This window comes from Archocentrus centrarchus, chromosome 13, assembly GCF_007364275.1.
Source record: "Archocentrus centrarchus isolate MPI-CPG fArcCen1 chromosome 13, fArcCen1, whole genome shotgun sequence".
Taxonomy (NCBI): domain Eukaryota; kingdom Metazoa; phylum Chordata; class Actinopteri; order Cichliformes; family Cichlidae; genus Archocentrus; species Archocentrus centrarchus.
The window spans coordinates 13,240,461-13,253,061 of NC_044358.1; positions in this window are offsets into that span (position 1 = coordinate 13,240,461).

Sequence of the window (12,601 nt, forward strand, 5' to 3'; positions counted from 1 at the left end):
GACAGGAGTAAGGGGAGCCAGACGGCAGACAATAGGGGGTGCCAAACACAGAAGGCCAAGCTACACAAAAGCAAAAGACAAAGGCCAGAATAATAAAAAATAAAAAATAAAGACAAGAAAGTACAACAAAGGAATGTAGGGGACGCCAAGCAGGCAGACATAGGGGGTGCCAAAGAAACAGAAAAGGAGGAAAATAGAAAAGTGTGAAAAAGGTAAAAGAAAAGGAAGTAAACAAAAGCAAAAAAGGCTAAGAAGAAAGCAGAAACAGAAAATACTAAAAAGATTCGAGCCCAAGCCTGAAGAAGGCCCAGAAAGGCCGAAACGTCGCGGCGGGCTCGACAGCATGCTAAAGCCCAAGTTGGGCAATTTTTTGAACCAGGGGTGGGTGGGTGACTTCCCGACCGTCCATGGCCCGTGCACTTACTGGGGGTTTCCCCCAGTTTCTTTTCTAAACCTAACCAGCCAGTGCCTGGCGACTGGGAGGTCCCCCCCGCCCTGCTAACTTAACCTAACCTAATCCTAACCCCAACCCCCAACCCTAACCCTAACCCCAACCCCAATACCTAACCCTAACCCTAACCCCAACCCAAACATGGAGAGATACAAAAGGGAAATTTAGAAAAGTAAGAAAAATAAACAGAGGGTGAAAAAGGTAAAAGTGGGAAAAGCCAAATTGGAGAAAAACAAAAGGGAAATTACGAACCGAAGCAGACGGATATAAAAGGTCAAACAGTTCACACACAGACAGGACGTAAGGGGAGCCAGACGGCAGACAATAGGGGGTGCCAAACACAGAAGGCCAAGCTACACAAAAGCAAAAGACAAAGGCCAGAATAATAAAAAATAAAAAATAAAGACAAGAAAGTACAACAAAGGAATGTAGGGGACGCCAAGCAGGCAGACATAGGGGGTGCCAAAGAAACAGAAAAGGAGGAAAATAGAAAAGTGTGAAAAAGGTAAAAGAAAAGGAAGTAAACAAAAGCAAAAAAGGCTAAGAAGAAAGCAGAAACAGAAAATACTAAAAAGATTCGAGCCCAAGCCTGAAGAAGGCCCAGAAAGGCCGAAACGTCGCGGCGGGCTCGACAGCATGCTAAAGCCCAAGTTGGGCAATTTTTTGAACCAGGGGTGGGTGGGTGACTTCCCGACCGTCCATGGCCCGTGCACTCCCTGGGGGTTTCCCCCAGGTTCTTTTCTAAACCTAACCAGCCAGTGCCTGGCGACTGGGAGGTCCCCCCCGCCCTGCTAACTTAACCTAACCTAATCCTAACCCCAACCCCCAACCCTAACCCTAACCCCAACCCCAATACCTAACCCTAACCCTAACCCCAACCCAAACATGGAGAGATACAAAAGGGAAATTTAGAAAAGTAAGAAAAATAAACAGAGGGTGAAAAAGGTAAAAGTGGGAAAAGCCAAATTGGAGAAAAACAAAAGGGAAATTACGAACCGAAGCAGACGGATATAAAAGGTCAAACAGTTCACACACAGACAGGACGTAAGGGGAGCCAGACGGCAGACAATAGGGGGTGCCAAACACAGAAGGCCAAGCTACACAAAAGCAAAAGACAAAGGCCAGAATAATAAAAAATAAAAAGTAAAGACAAGAAAGTACAACAAAGGAATGTAGGGGACGCCAAGCAGGCAGACATAGGGGGTGCCAAAGAAACAGAAAAGGAGGAAAATAGAAAAGTGTGAAAAAGGTAAAAGAAAAGGAAGTAAACAAAAGCAAAAAAGGCTAAGAAGAAAGCAGAAACAGAAAATACTAAAAAGATTCGAGCCCAAGCCTGAAGAAGGCCCAGAAAGGCCGAAACGTCGCGGCGGGCTCGACAGCATGCTAAAGCCCAAGTTGGGCAATTTTTTGAACCAGGGGTGGGTGGGTGACTTCCCGACCGTCCATGGCCCGTGCACTTACTGGGGGTTTCCCCCAGTTTCTTTTCTAAACCTAACCAGCCAGTGCCTGGCGACTGGGAGGTCCCCCCCGCCCTGCTAACTTAACCTAACCTAATCCTAACCCCAACCCCCAACCCTAACCCTAACCCCAACCCCAATACCTAACCCTAACCCTAACCCCAACCCAAACATGGAGAGATACAAAAGGGAAATTTAGAAAAGTAAGAAAACTAAACAGAGGGTGAAAAAGGTAAAAGTGGGAAAAGCCAAATTGGAGAAAAACAAAAGGGAAATTACGAACCGAAGCAGACGGATATAAAAGGTCAAACAGTTCACACACAGACAGGACGTAAGGGGAGCCAGACGGCAGACAATAGGGGGTGCCAAACACAGAAGGCCAAGCTACACAAAAGCAAAAGACAAAGGCCAGAATAAAAAATAAAAAATAAAGACAAGAAAGTACAACAAAGGAATGTAGGGGACGCCAAGCAGGCAGACATAGGGGGTGCCAAAGAAACAGAAAAGGAGGAAAATAGAAAAGTGTGAAAAAGGTAAAAGAAAAGGAAGTAAACAAAAGCAAAAAAGGCTAAGAAGAAAGCAGAAACAGAAAATACTAAAAAGATTCGAGCCCAAGCCTGAAGAAGGCCCAGAAAGGCCGAAACGTCGCGGCGGGCTCGACAGCATGCTAAAGCCCAAGTTGGGCAATTTTTTGAACCAGGGGTGGGTGGGTGACTTCCCGACCGTCCATGGCCCGTGCACTCCCTGGGGGTTTCCCCCAGGTTCTTTTCTAAACCTAACCAGCCAGTGCCTGGCGACTGGGAGGTCCCCCCCGCCCTGCTAACTTAACCTAACCTAATCCTAACCCCAACCCCCAACCCTAACCCTAACCCCAACCCCAATACCTAACCCTAACCCTAACCCCAACCCAAACATGGAGAGATACAAAAGGGAAATTTAGAAAAGTAAGAAAACTAAACAGAGGGTGAAAAAGGTAAAAGTGGGAAAAGCCAAATTGGAGAAAAACAAAAGGGAAATTACGAACCGAAGCAGACGGCTATAAAAGGTCAAACAGTTCACACACAGACAGGACGTAAGGGGAGCCAGACGGCAGACAATAGGGGGTGCCAAACACAGAAGGCCAAGCTACACAAAAGCAAAAGACAAAGGCCAGAATAATAAAAAATAAAAAGTAAAGACAAGAAAGTACAACAAAGGAATGTAGGGGACGCCAAGCAGGCAGACATAGGGGGTGCCAAAGAAACAGAAAAGGAGGAAAATAGAAAAGTGTGAAAAAGAGTGAAAAAAAGGAAGTAAACAAAAGCAAAAAAGGCTAAGAAGAAAGCAGAAACAGAAAATACTAAAAAGATTCGAGCCCAAGCCTGAAGAAGGCCCAGAAAGGCCGAAACGTCGCGGCGGGCTCGACAGCATGCTAAAGCCCAAGTTGGGCAATTTTTTGAACCAGGGGTGGGTGGGTGACTTCCCGACCGTCCATGGCCCGTGCACTTCCTGGGGGTTTCCCCCAGTTTCTTTTCTAAACCTAACCAGCCAGTGCCTGGCGACTGGGAGGTCCCCCCCGCCCTGCTAACTTAACCTAACCTAATCCTAACCCCAACCCCCAACCCTAACCCTAACCCCAACCCCAATACCTAACCCTAACCCTAACCCCAACCCAAACATGGAGAGATACAAAAGGGAAATTTAGAAAAGTAAGAAAAATAAACAGAGGGTGAAAAAGGTAAAAGTGGGAAAAGCCAAATTGGAGAAAAACAAAAGGGAAATTACGAACCGAAGCAGACGGCTATAAAAGGTCAAACAGTTCACACACAGACAGGACGTAAGGGGAGCCAGACGGCAGACAATAGGGGGTGCCAAACACAGAAGGCCAAGCTACACAAAAGCAAAAGACAAAGGCCAGAATAATAAAAAATAAAAAGTAAAGACAAGAAAGTACAACAAAGGAATGTAGGGGACGCCAAGCAGGCAGACATAGGGGGTGCCAAAGAAACAGAAAAGGAGGAAAATAGAAAAGTGTGAAAAAAAGAGTGGAAAAAAAAGGAAGTAAACAAAAGCAAAAAAGGCTAAGAAAGCAGAAACAGAAACACTAAAAAGATTCGAGCCCAAGCCTGAAGAAGGCCCAGAAAGGCCGAAACGTCGCGGCGGGCTCGACAGCATGCTAAAGCCCAAGTTGGGCAATTTTTTGAACCAGGGGTGGGTGGGTGACTTCCCGACCGTCCATGGCCCGTGCACTCCCTGGGGGTTTCCCCCAGGTTCTTTTCTAAACCTAACCAGCCAGTGCCTGGCGACTGGGAGGTCCCCCCCGCCCTGCTAACTTAACCTAACCTAATCCTAACCCCAACCCCCAACCCTAACCCTAACCCCAACCCCAATACCTAACCCTAACCCTAACCCCAACCCAAACATGGAGAGATACAAAAGGGAAATTTAGAAAAGTAAGAAAAATAAACAGAGGGTGAAAAAGGTAAAAGTGGGAAAAGCCAAATTGGAGAAAAACAAAAGGGAAATTACGAACCGAAGCAGACGGCTATAAAAGGTCAAACAGTTCACACACAGACAGGACGTAAGGGGAGCCAGACGGCAGACAATAGGGGGTGCCAAACACAGAAGGCCAAGCTACACAAAAGCAAAAGACAAAGGCCAGAATAATAAAAAATAAAAAATAAAGACAAGAAAGTACAACAAAGGAATGTAGGGGACGCCAAGCAGGCAGACATAGGGGGTGCCAAAGAAACAGAAAAGGAGGAAAATAGAAAAGTGTGAAAAAAAGAGTGGAAAAAAAAGGAAGTAAACAAAAGCAAAAAAGGCTAAGAAGAAAGCAGAAACAGAAAATACTAAAAAGATTCGAGCCCAAGCCTGAAGAAGGCCCAGAAAGGCCGAAACGTCGCGGCGGGCTCGACAGCATGCTAAAGCCCAAGTTGGGCAATTTTTTGAACCAGGGGTGGGTGGGTGACTTCCCGACCGTCCATGGCCCGTGCACTTACCTGGGGGTTTCCCCCAGGTTCTTTTCTAAACCTAACCAGCCAGTGCCTGGCGACTGGGAGGTCCCCCCCGCCCTGCTAACTTAACCTAACCTAATCCTAACCCCAACCCCCAACCCTAACCCTAACCCTAACCCTAACCCTAACCCTAACCCTAACCCTAACCCCCCTAACCCTTAAAAGAGTATTAAAAAAGTTTAAATTTATTTACTGTATAAAAAAAAGTTCATTGAGAGTTAAAACCATAAAAACAAATTAAAACACAATCATTAAATCGGAAACATTTAATTAAAATTATCCAAGGTTAAAGATTTCTAAAAAAGCTTACAATTATTTAATGTATAATTTAATTTCATGTAGGGTTAAAACCATTAAAAAATGGGTGTATATCATTAGGGGTTTGAATTCATTGACAGGCTTCTTTAAAAACAAAAACTAAAACGGTAAAATTTAACGCCAAGCTCGGGAGGTTTTAAATACGAGCAAGGGAGGGTTTGCTCATTCCTACTGTGACAGCCGACAAAGCAACACCACAGAGGAGAGCCTAACAGCCATTTTTTTCTTTTTTTCTAGTGTGCCAGGCCTGAGGAAGACCCATAAGGGTCGAAACGTTGCCTTTTGGCACACCATCATTTATATTAAAAACAATTGGATTTTGCTTTTGTTTTTCATTTTTTTTGCTTTATTACAAAAACAGTTTCATTTCATTTTATCATTTACTTCAGTTCATATTTAAAATTATATTAAAAATTACACATTATTAATATATAACAAAGGCTACATTAAAAACAGAAGTTAAAAAACCCAATATGGGTTACTGGGAGGACCAGGAGGAGGGGTGGACGACGGTGCGGTATGGCAGGGGGCGCCAGCGCTCCCGCCAGCGCAACCGTGATTGGGTAGGCCGTACGACCCGGGGGATGGACCGTGCACCGCCTAATCCCCCTAGGGGACGGGCACAAAACCCTTTGCCTAACCCTAACCCTAACCCTCCCTAACCCTAACCCTTATTCCTAACCCTTACCCCAATCCCTTTCCCTAACCCTAATCCCCAACCCTTATCCCTAACCCTAACCCCATTCCCTAACCCTAACCCCTACCTACCCGAATCCCAACCCCTACCCCTAATGATGGGCATCAGAAAAACAATTTAATTCAAAACTACGTTTTTTTCAAAAATAAGTTTAAAAATAAGTTTAAAAATAAGTGTAATAACAATTAATTTAAAGATGGGGTTAACACATGATATAATAAATAATAGGCTACAAATTATCCCTAGAGTATACATTTTAATAATTTGATGATAATAATGGGGTTAAAAATGTAATAGTTAAAAATGTAATAGTTAAAAAACAGTATATTGTGCAAAATGCTCACAAATAGCTTCTACATTAAGAATACATTCAATAGTTTAAAGTTTGAATTACAAGAATAAAAATTTATTACAAAAACAACACAATTAAAATTCATTACAAAAATAACACAATTAAAATTTATTACATACATACCTTTTAAATAGTTTAGTTAGTTTCTTTCAATTCATACATTTCAATTCATACAAATTAGTGAAAGGCGTTAAAAACAATTATCAGTTGAGTTCATTTTCTTTTTGGGAAAACAGTTTCTAAAACAGCGAACAGCATTAGTCAGCTCATTCTCGCTCGAACCATTGAGGGAGACACATTGCGGAGCGAAGTCACAGAAGCCTTTTTCTTTTATTGCAGTGTGCCTAGGCCTGAAGAAGACCTCTTGAGGTCGAAACGTTGCCGGTGGGCACACTAACAATTGGTTTTTTTCCAAAAATCAAAAACTATTTCTTTCTAAAAAACAACAACAAAAACATATTTTTTTCTTTTTTTCTTTTCTTCTCTTTTTTTTCTTTTCTTTTCTTTTTTAATTGAATTCGGCTTATATTTTCATACATATCTTTTTTAATAGATAGTATTTAGCACACATAACAATACATTAACATAACAAAGGCGACTCCAAAACCACCATGGGGTGGAATGATGAGGCCCAGGGATGGACCGTGGTGCGTTATGGGAGACGACGCCAACTCTCCCATCAACGTGACCAGAGTCGAGGTGGCGGGGGGAACCGTGGGATGGACCGTGCACCTGCCGGCACTGTTCGGGGCCGGAGACATTCCCCTATCCCTAACCCCCCCAAAAAATCTAAAACTAATTTGGTCCTTCCACCACCCCCTAAACTAAATTTAAACCCAATCACCCGGCACTATCCCTAACCCCAACCCCAACCCTAACCCTAACCCTAATTCTAAACCCAAATTCATCCTTCCCCCCTTGACCCTGAACCCTAACCCTAACCCTAACCCTTCGTTAACGCCCCCTTGGCTAAAGGAGAAGGGAACAAAAGGTTCCTCCCCCCCATTTAAAGCCCAAAAAGAGGAATATGGGGGATAAGGAACCTTCCCCTCCCGCAGCAGGATAGGGGAAGCCGAGAAGGAAAGGAGGAAAGGGAACAGAGGAAAAACATCAAAAGGGAAAATTGGAGGAAAAAGGGAAAATTGGAAAAAAGGAAAAGGACACAGGGAGGGAATTAAGGGAATAAAAAAGGAAAAAGGGATAGAAAAAGCAGAAAGGGAAAAAGGGACAAAGAAAAGGAAAAAAGGAAAAACGGAAAAAACAGGACAGTATAAAAAGGCCAATACAGGCAAAGAAAAAATTCATTCAGTCCCAAGCCTAGCCTGAAGAAGGCCAATACGGGCCGAAACGTCGCGACAGGCATTGGACATTTTGCACTAAACCCAAGATGGGGAATTTTTTGAACAGGGGAAGGGTGTTGTGCCCGACCGGATGGCCAGTGCATAGGTGGGGCCTGGTGACCGCTGGGCCCCTACCTCATACTCAAGGTTCCTAACCCTCCTCCATCCCCTAACCCTAACCCTAATTTTACCCACAACCTAAACCTAAAATTTAAAACCAAGAGTGGACAAACATAAAAAAGGAAATAGGAAAGGGAAATTAGGACAGAAAAACATACAAACAAACGGAAAAAAGGGGACGGGAAATCAGGACAGAAAAACGGAAGGGAAATTTGTATACAAAAGGACAAGAAGAAACACGAAAGGAACACAAAGGAAGTATAGGGGAGCCCAAGGGCAGACAACAGGGGGTGCCAAATAAAAGAGGCCAAGCTGAAAACAAAAAGCAAACATAAAGGGCCAGAACAAAAATAGAAAGAGGCTAAAATAAGCACAAAGGAAAGGCCAAAAGAAAGGCAGTATAAAAGGAATGTCAGGGAGCCGACAGGCAGACGGTGGGGGTGCCCGAAGAAAACAAAGAAAAAGAGGGAAAAGAAAACAGAAAAAAAAGAAAGGAATAAAGGAAAGGAAAGAGGGAAGGGAAGAAAATAGAACAGAGGGAAAATAAAGGATAAAGAAAGACACGGAAAAAGCTAAAAAAGAGCTACAACTATAAAAGCAAAAAAGGCTACAAAAGAGCTAAAACTAAAAAAGCTAAAAAATTCGAGCCCCAGCCTGAAGAAGGCCGAAAAAGGCCGAAACGTCGCGGCGGGCTCGACAGCATGCTAAAGCCCCAGTTGGGCAATTTTTTGAACCAGGGGTGGGTGGGTGACTTCCCGACCGTCCATGGCCCGTGCACTCCCTGGGGGTTTCCCCCAGGTTCTTTTCTAAACCTAACCTAACCCCCAACCCTAACCCTAACCCTAACCCCAACCCCTAACTCTGACCCTAACCCTAACCCCTAACCATAACCCCAATTTAACCTCTAACCTCAACCCTAATCGGATTGCCCTAACCCCAAATACCTTCAACCCTGATGGGCCAATCATTTCATAAGGGGAAAATAATTTTAAAATTGCAGGGGGAGTGGGAAAAATTAATGTAGGAGTTCGGAGGTTAAGATACACATTTATATATTAAGCACATGGGGTGGGATTTATGTTAAAAATGAACAGAGGGGGATGAAAAGTTAAAAGGTTAAAAATGGTTGGGATAATTAAAACATATGTATTAAGGGTAGATAAGGGTTTGGTAATTCATATACTCATGTAGTTAAAAAGGGGGAATGTATACAGGGTCGAGCTAAAAAAGGAAGGGAGTATGTACAATTTAAAACCGGTTTTGTAAAAGGCGAACGCTACAAAACGAGCGTATTTGCTTGCAGAGCTCATTGTTCATTTGGCTTTCACCGGATGAACTTCACGCTCTTCCCAGCCATTCGAAAGCTAGCCTTTTCGAGTTTTTTGGTGTGCCAGACCTGAAGAAGATCCAGAGAGGATCGAAACGTCGTTTTTTTGGCACACCCTTCCTTAGTTGTTTATTCTTTTGAAGTAAACAAATATTTTAGTTGAACTTGTTTCTTTCCCCTTTTGGGAAAGCATTTTTTGTTCACATTTAAAAGACAGAATTATTTTGACAAACACGTAAAAGACATTTAAAAAAATAATATTTTATTTTTAGCACCAGTTTCTTCCCCCTTTAGGGGAAGCATTTTTTGTTTACATTTAAAAACATAAAAACAGACTACATAAACACACAAAGACAAACATGGACGGCTGGACAGTGGTGCGCCGTGGAAGGAGGCGCCAGCGTCCCCGTCAGGTTGATGGAGACCAGGGGTACTGGAGGTCCGACGGGTGGATGGACCGTGCACCTTCTTTCTCCTTTGGGAGAAGGGCCCGAACCCCATATCCTAACCCCCCTAACCCTAACCCCCTAACCCTAACCCTAACCCTTTATTTAATAGCCCTAACCCTAGCTATAGGCCCTAACCTTAACCTTTTGACCTTAGTGTTAACCCTAACCTTTAGCTCTAACCCTAACCATTAGCTTTAACCCTAAATTTCATAGTATTAACCCTAAGTAGCAACCCTAATTCTAACCCCTTAGTCTGGAGGATATCCACCAGGATTCCTGCTGTTTCTCGCACTCTTTCCCCCTTCTGCAGCTCCAATGGTGGGGCTGGTTTGGAGGGTGAATAGGGCACAGGATACGCCTAATCTGGCGCGGTTGTGGTGAAGGCGCAATCTCGCATCCCACTTCTGTTTCCTGTAGAGGTTCTCAGTGTGGATGAGAGGGAGATGTCCACATTACATAGAAAATAATTTTAATCTTAGATCAATAGATGCCTGCCGAGATTCCGGCTGTTTCTCGCGCCCTTTTTCTTCCCCCTACGGCTCTGCTCTGAGCAGTTTGCTCGGGGGTGGATTAGGACACAGGATACGCCTAATATGGCGCAGTCGTGGTGGCGAGTCACCTCGCGTCCCATTTCTGTTTCCTGCAGAGGTTCTCAGCATGGAGGAAAGGGAGGTGTCTGCAATTCATAGAAAATAATCTTAGACCAATGGATGCCCACCAGGATTCCGGCTGTTTCTGGCGCCCTTTTTCTCCCTCCTACGGCTCTGCTTTGGGCAGTTGGCTCGGGGGGTGATTAGGACACAGGATACGCCTAATCTGGCGCAGTTGTGGTGGCGAGTCACCTCGCGTCCCATTTCTGTTTCCTGCAGAGATCTTCAGCGTGGAGGAAAGGGAGGTGTCCACATTACATAAATGGATCCACCTGTAACTCGGGGTGGGAGCATACAGTACGGGGTCTGATAAGAAACGACATGCACCGGCCTGTGCACCACATGTGGCCCTCCACTCCAAACCAACCTCAGGCAAATGGACCGAGTTGGGGAGGGTCATGTCTCATTTACAACAAAACCTAACCCCTAACCCTAACCAGGAGTTCCAGGCCCTAACCCTAACCAGGGCAACTAGGCCCTAACCCTAACCAGGGTTAACTAGGCCCTAACTCTAACCAGGGGCCACCGGGCCCTAACCCCAATTGACTAAGCGCGACTCAGACATGGACGGTAGACGGAAGCAGGACGAATGGACCGTGGTGCCTCATCGACGCGTGCGTGCCAGATATGGCAACAGCGGACAGCGTCGCAATATCGCACCACGTATTCCTTTTCCCGTCCCCAGCGACCATGATTGCCGTGCCTGTCACCAGGATCACAGAAACGGGCATCAGGACCCAAACAGGGAACCGAGATCCTGGGTCGGACCGAACCTGGCTTGCCATGGGAAGGGCCAGTGCATAATCCCGGCATCATAACGAAGCCGAGATTCAATTTTTTGATCCCCTAACCCTAACCCCCTAACCCTAACCCTAACCCCCCCAGAATAGAATTTAAAATTCTTCTTCTCACATACAAGGTCTTGAATAATCAGGCCCCATCTTATCATAAAGACCTCATAGTACCGTATCACCCCAATAGAACACTTCACTCTCAGACTGCTGGCTTACTTGTGGTTACTAGGATACTTAAGAGTAGAATGAGAGGCAGAACTTCAACTTCAACAATTTCAAGGACCTCCTTAATCCCACTGGCACACTTTCTGTAGTGGAAGCAAAGTCTGGGGATGACTCTCCCATGACTGGGGGTGAGGTCACTGAGGTGGTTAAACAGCCCCTTAGTGGCAGGGCCCCTGTGGTGGATGAGATTAGCCCTACGTTCCTGAAAGCTCAGGATGCTGTAGGGCTGTCTTAGTTGACACGTCTATGCAACATTGTGTTGAGCTCTGTGGTGGTGGTTCCATCTTTGGGAAGGGAGACTGGAGGGTGTGCTCCAACTATTGGGGGAATCACATTCCTCAGCTTATCAGTGAGCAGTGACTTATTTACTGTCCTCAGCTTTAGATAACTGAAAAATAAATCAGTCCTAAATGCAAATTTTTTTACTCAGGTGTGGGAACAGCGGTTCAGATTGCACACTTCAGGACCGTTAAAATGAAGGTAGTGAGGAGATGAACTGAATTAATCCCTGTGCAAAGTTATGTTAAACAGATTACTGGACTGACCACATAGGCCTTTGGTGAGGCCCATCTAAAGAAGACTCACAAAAATTCACTGCATTGTCCTGAGAAGATAAATGGAAGAACAAAAGAACACAGTCATGCAGATAGTTGTGAGCTTGCAGTAACTTTAAATCAATTTGTTCTTCTGTCTGTCTCTCTGTTAGCCCTGTGACAGATTGGTGACCTCTCCAGGGTGTACCTACCTGTGACTGCTGGGATAGGCTCTAGATGCCCACCCACCCCCTGTGAGTTCAATAAGCAGAAGAAAATGGATGGATAGACTTTTTTGTTTTTGTTTTTTTACACTGTTTTATAAATCTGAGGTATTTTGTGATATTAATATTAGAGCTAGCAAAAAAAATAAAAAAGAATGGACACTTTTTAATCATCAAGTATGGCATCAAGTCAATTAAACTTGAAGATATTGATCTGGTAATGGTCTGATTAAGTAGCAAAGGGGGGTTTTAATCTGTTTCAGCTGCTTTGGTTTTAATGAAATTAACAACAGGTGCAGTACAAGGGCAAAAATAAGACAACCCCCAAAACAGGAATGGATCAGCAGGTGAAGGCAGCTGATATTTTTCCTTCCTCATCTTTTGTTTTTTTCACTAATTTTGCATTTACGTAGGGTCAGTGACACTACTCATAGGATGATAAAATTCTTTTTCCTATTGTGCTCTTCATTGACTTTTTCCTTTTAGTCTAGGACCCGGGCGGCTTAGTAGTGAAGCTGGCAACCACATGCGTATGCCACGGTGTGGTGCATGCGGCACAGGTTCAAGTCGCAGCCTGTCGCCAGTTTGCCCGTGTGTCTTCCCCTGTATATTTCCCCCATTTCCTGTCTCTCTCTCTCTGCTATGAATGCTGCTGTGGAGAATGTTAT